Below are 6,000 nucleotides of genomic sequence, written 5' to 3'. Positions count from 1 at the left end.
TTAAAAGTTTTAATTAGGATTTGATTATAATGTCATTAGAATTTTATGAATTTTTTTTTAAGATTGATTTACGATTATATTAAGTTTTGGCTAGGATTGAATTAAGATTTCATTAGGATTTGATTCGAATTTATTTTAGATTACACTAAAATTTGGTTAGAATTCATTTGAAGTTTTTATTTTAAATATTTCTTTAGAATTTATTTATTAAATATAAAATCAATTTGTAATTTATTTAAATTTTTTTTATAATTTCTTTAATATTTTTTTTATAAAAAAATGATTAATCAGCATTATTAAGATTTAATTATAATTTATTTAGGATTCTATTAGAATTGTTATAACTTTCTTATTACAAATTCTATTTTATCTTCTATATAAGAATATTTAGGTCTTCTCAATTAAACATTATAAAATTCAACAATGAATTAGTGGCACTTAAGAAGTATATTAATAGGCTTGGCTAAGAATTTCATACACCATTCAAAATCTATAGAAAAAAGCTCCTATTTTAGATGTAAAGAAAATAAACCTAATCTTTGCATATATGTGTATATTATAGAATGATTAATAAGATCACCATCAAAAATAGTAATCAATTACCTTTCACTTTAAGCCTTCTTGATCAATTGAACTAAGCTAAGATTTAAATAAAAATATATCTATCAAGGGTATATAACTTAATACGCATTAAAAAAAGGAGATGAATTCATAACTATGTTTAGAACCAAGTATGGATATTTTGAATACAATGTCATATCTTTTGGACTTATAAATATGTCAATAGCTTTTCAAAATCTAATAAATAATGTCTTTAAAGAATTTCTAGATGATTTTGTTGTCTAATATTTACATGACATTTTAATGGACTCTAAGAACACAAATGAGTATAAATTTCATATTTGTTGCATATTATAAGAACTTAGAGATGCAAGACTATATGCCAAGACAAAAAATTATATATTCCATACTATTTCAGTTGACTTTTTAAGATATATCATTTCAAATGATCACCTTATGATAGATCCTAAGAAGGTCTAAACTATCATGGATTGAAAGGTTCTAAAAATAATAAGAAATATGCAATATTTTTTGAAATTTTCTAATTATTATTGCATATTTATTAAGAACTTTTTTTAGGTTGCGGCTCTTCTTATACATTTAATATGTAAAGACAAATTTAAGTAGAATAAAGATATTGAAGAATTTATTCAAGCTTTAAAGCCAATATTTATTTTTACACCAATTTTGAATTGTGTTGAATTTTCAAAGATATTCTTTATAAAAAAAAATGCATTGGACTTTGCTATATACATAATATTGTTACAAATGGAAGTAAATAACAAGCTCCATCCCATAGCTTTTTATTTTAGAAAAGTTTTAGCAGCCAAAATCAACTACAAGATCTTTAATAAAGAACTTCTTATAATTGTGGATTTGTTCTAAGAATGGCATTATTACTTAAAAGGTGCTTTTAATCTAGTCATTATATATATAAATTACAAGAACCTTGAATATTTCATGGTAGCACATTTTTTAAATTATTGCCAAATTCATTGAAACATATCTTTATCAAGATCAATTATCATCACAAAAAACAATAAAGTTTATCAAATGTTCTTTTTAGATATTCTTATCTTGTACCAAAAGAAGAAGATGCAGATTTTTATTAAAAAAAACAGACCATTTTCTTAAAGTTAGAGCAATTTTATCTATAAGCAATTAAATCAACACTAATTATAGATTCAACTTCTCTTAAGTAAGTTGAATTAAGTATGATTTTTGATCTTTTTATTCATAATATTATGAGTAATTTTTCTAAGTCTTATGATACTTCTATGTTTAAATTCAAAAATAATCTATTCTATTTTATAGAATACTTATATATTCCAAAAGACAAAGCATAATTACGTATTTTTTAAATTCATTACAACTTCCCAATAGTAGGATATTTTGGATATAATAAGACTTTGAAACTAATATCTAGAGATTTTTAGTGGCTTCCAATATAAAAGGAAGTTAAAGACATTTTAAAATCATGTGACATTTATTCAAGATCAAAAACTCCTTATTATCAACTTCATGGGCTTCTTCGGCCATTATCTATTTCAAAACAATCATGGTCTTTTGTTTCTATGGATTTTATAATAGATATTTCAACCTTAGGTTCTTATGATACTATATTCATGATAGCAAATAATTTTACTAAAAAGGTATATTTTGTATCATAAAAAAATCTATTTTAAGTAAAGAAATAGCTAAGTTTTTTTTTATAATATCTATAGCTATCATAGATTACCTAAAGATATTACTTTGGATAGAGGGACTCAATTTGTATTAAGGTTTTAGAAGATTCTTTTTAAGATTTTAAAGATAGATATAAAACTATCTTTAACTTTTTATCTTTAAAGTATAGATAAGTTTTTTATATGTATGCCATAAGATTAGCTTATTTCACAAGCTACTAATACTTGTGACATTTGACTATTTTTTTAGCCAAGTTGCTAACCTATCAATCAACTACAAAAATGTATAAAGTCAAATATGCATCTATAAAGCTTCTAAGAAGTTGTGCCATGAGATAATATCAAATCTACTTGTATTTATCTTTTAACTAATACTTCTTATCTATGTAAATATATATGTTCATGACAACCCCAAATTGGGCTAAGGTCTTGTTCAATCTAATTTTGAAGGTAAAAAATAACATATATTAGATGAAGATATTGTCTATTTTTTTTTATTTATATTACTTTTATAAATTTAAATGGCTCTTCATCAAGATAGAAGAAGAAGAGTAGATTAAAAAAAAAAAACAAATGGCTTAATATTTTGAAGATGTGATACTATTGGAAGAAGAAGATGAAAGATCTTAGTTAGAAGACAATAGGAAATAAAAATTAGATACATTCTCAAGATAATAAGGTTTTTAAAATAAGTAAAAAAAGATGCTACTCTTCTATCTAAATATGAAAAAAAAGCAAAGCATTAAGATATACCACATAAATCAATGTTGTATTATAATATACCTAACATGTAAAAGAAATAAGAAAACATTATATTACAAAATATCTTATTTCAAAATATCTTATTTCAAAATATCTTATTTCAAAATATAATAGCAAATTATCTTAAAAATATAGATAATAGTTAAGAAAGTAATAAAACTAATAAATTATTAATGTTACATTTTTACAAAATGAGCTTTTATTTATTTTTTATGACCATCAAAATAAAAAATAAATAAAAAATGGGATAAATTTAAATTTTTAGGACTTAGATAGGATTTGGTGCAGAATTGATTTTAAGTAATTTGGATTAAATTTTAAATTTCTAAAACTTTTTAAAATAAATGGGATTTTAAGTAGTTTGGATTTTTAAAAAATAAGATAGAATTTACATATTTAAGATTTTGTGAGCATTTTAGCATAACGGTAGATAAATTTTTTAGACTTATGCATCTATTTTTATCAATTTGTTTTATGAATTTTAAGTTAATTTAATAATTACATTAAAGATTATTTAAACTCAACTAAATTAAAGTTTTGGAATTTAGATTTTAAGGGCGAATAAGAATTTCTTTGAATTTGGATAATTTGCCAATTGGATTGCAGCAATTTTAGTGAAAAAAATTTAAACTTTATTTTAAGAATTTCACTAATTTTGAATTATAACAAATAGTTTAATAAGAATTTATTGGTACTAGAATATCAACATCTAGATTAGAGAAGGAGGGCAACCAACATTCAAGCCATTAAGGAGTTTTTTCTTTCAATCTATAAGCTAGATTCTCCTTTAAATTATTGTGTTTCTTTTTAATTATTAGATTAAAATATATACAATATTATAAGTAACCTCAATGATTCAATTAATATTTATTGAAATTTTAATATTGCCAAAAGGATTAGTTAAAGTTAATCAAGATTTTATTATGGTTTATAAGATATCTTTAGAATTTTATTAGGATTTATTAAAATTTATTTAAGATTTCATTATAATTTAATTAGGATTTATTTTATTTTATTAGGATTTATTTAGGATTTAAATAAGTTTTAATTAATATTTTATTAAAATATTTTTTTAGAATTTATGTAAAAACTCTTTAAGATTTCTTTATAACTTCTTTAAAAAAAATCGGATTTTTTTTGTCATTTCTTTATAAACTCTTTGTCATTTCTTTAAGAACTCTTTGATGCTATTTATGAATTATTTAATGATTTTTTTAAATATTTCTTTAAGATTCTTTAAGATTTAATTAAGATTTAACTATAATTCTTAACCTTAAAATTATTTTTTTTTATAATTTTTTTTACTAAGTTTGTTAGGTTCTTTGTTTGTTGCAAATGTAATTTAACTTCTACAATTAAATACCTAATTCATTTCTAAGTTAGTTTTCACATAATATAATAATATATAATTTTTAAGCTCTCTAAAATTCTCTATGGGTTCAAACAATCTCCAAAAATATGTTATAAGAAAACATATGAATACTTTGCCTTACAAAGTTTAATGAATAGCCATGCATTTTTAAATTTTAAATTTTTAATGAATGATAATGGAATCATTATTATTATGTTCAATATAGATGACTTTATTTTAGTTTGCAACAACAAAGGCCTTCTTTTAAAGTTAAAGAGTCACTTAGCAATAAGATTTCAAATAAAAGATTTGAAAGAAGTCCATTATATCTTAGGCATGCAAATTGCAAGAGATTGAAAAAATTTTATGATTAACGTGAGTCAATAGAAGTACTTAGAGAACATATTTAAAAGGCTTAGCATAAAATACCACAAATCCTTGGCTACACCTTTAGATTCTTATAACAAATTTTTAAGAGATATGAGTTGTCACATTATTAAAGAGATTAAAGCAATGAAGGATGTTCTATATCAATGTGTACTTGATATTTAGTATAAGCAATGAAGGATGTTCCATATCAATGTGCACTTGATAATTTAGTATAAGCAATGATAGGCACTTGAGCTGATATTATATATGTAATAGGAGTTGTTAGCTAATATATAAAAAATCCTAGGCTACAATATTAGATAGCTATTAAGTAGGTTTTATAATATCTCAAAGGTACATTCTTTGAGTTTGCAAGTAATTAGATATTGCAATGCAAATTATATTGGAGATATTGACACAAGACAATCTACTACTAGCAATATATTTTTGTTAACTGATGATGCAATCAATTAGAATAGCAAGAAGCAAACAATAATTATATTATCTACTATTAAAGCAAAGTATATGACAACTACTCATGCATCAAAAGAATCAATTTTACTTTGTAAATTCTTTGAAGACATTGAAATTTCACTAGACAATCCTATGACTATTTTTTTTAATAATAACCAAAGTTGCATTTTTATTTCCAAGAATCCTACATTCTAGGCTTGTACTAAGCATGTTAAAATTCAATATAATTCTATTTGTAAAAGTTTTAGGATGGTAATATCAAGTTAGTTTTTTGGAAGACTTAAGATATAGTTGTAGATGTTTTAACCTAAAGTATAACTTGTGAAAAGCATTGAAAATTCAAAGAGATAATGGAAATTATCAACTTAAGTTAGTTTAATATGTCATTAAGTGGGAGTGTTAAAAGATTATTTATATACATTGTTAATTTTTATTAGACATTATGTAGATGGTTGATAACTAGCCATATATCATGAACATTAGTTAATACATAGTTAAATAGCTATCATAATTGTCATAGCCATTGTAGTCTACTATGTTGTTATGTGGTCTAATAAATCAAATATCTACATATTATTAGTTGGACTAATTATTAGTATATTTGTATCAGGAAGTCTATGTTGTTAGATCGTGGACTTATGCTATATAAGAACTTAGGTGTGAGGTTTATTTTAAGTAGTTTTAGTTCTCTTTTCTTCACATAGTTGTACTTCTATCTTTAAGCAATAGAAGCCTCATCTTTTTATCACAATTAATTCATAATTTATTTTTTAATATGTTTTTAAATTAAAAATATAA

Source organism: Physcomitrium patens, chromosome 25, assembly GCF_059467195.1.
Source record: "Physcomitrium patens ecotype Gransden chromosome 25, ASM5946719v1, whole genome shotgun sequence".
Lineage (NCBI taxonomy): Eukaryota > Viridiplantae > Streptophyta > Bryopsida > Funariales > Funariaceae > Physcomitrium > Physcomitrium patens.
This window is presented reverse-complemented; position numbering follows the sequence as displayed.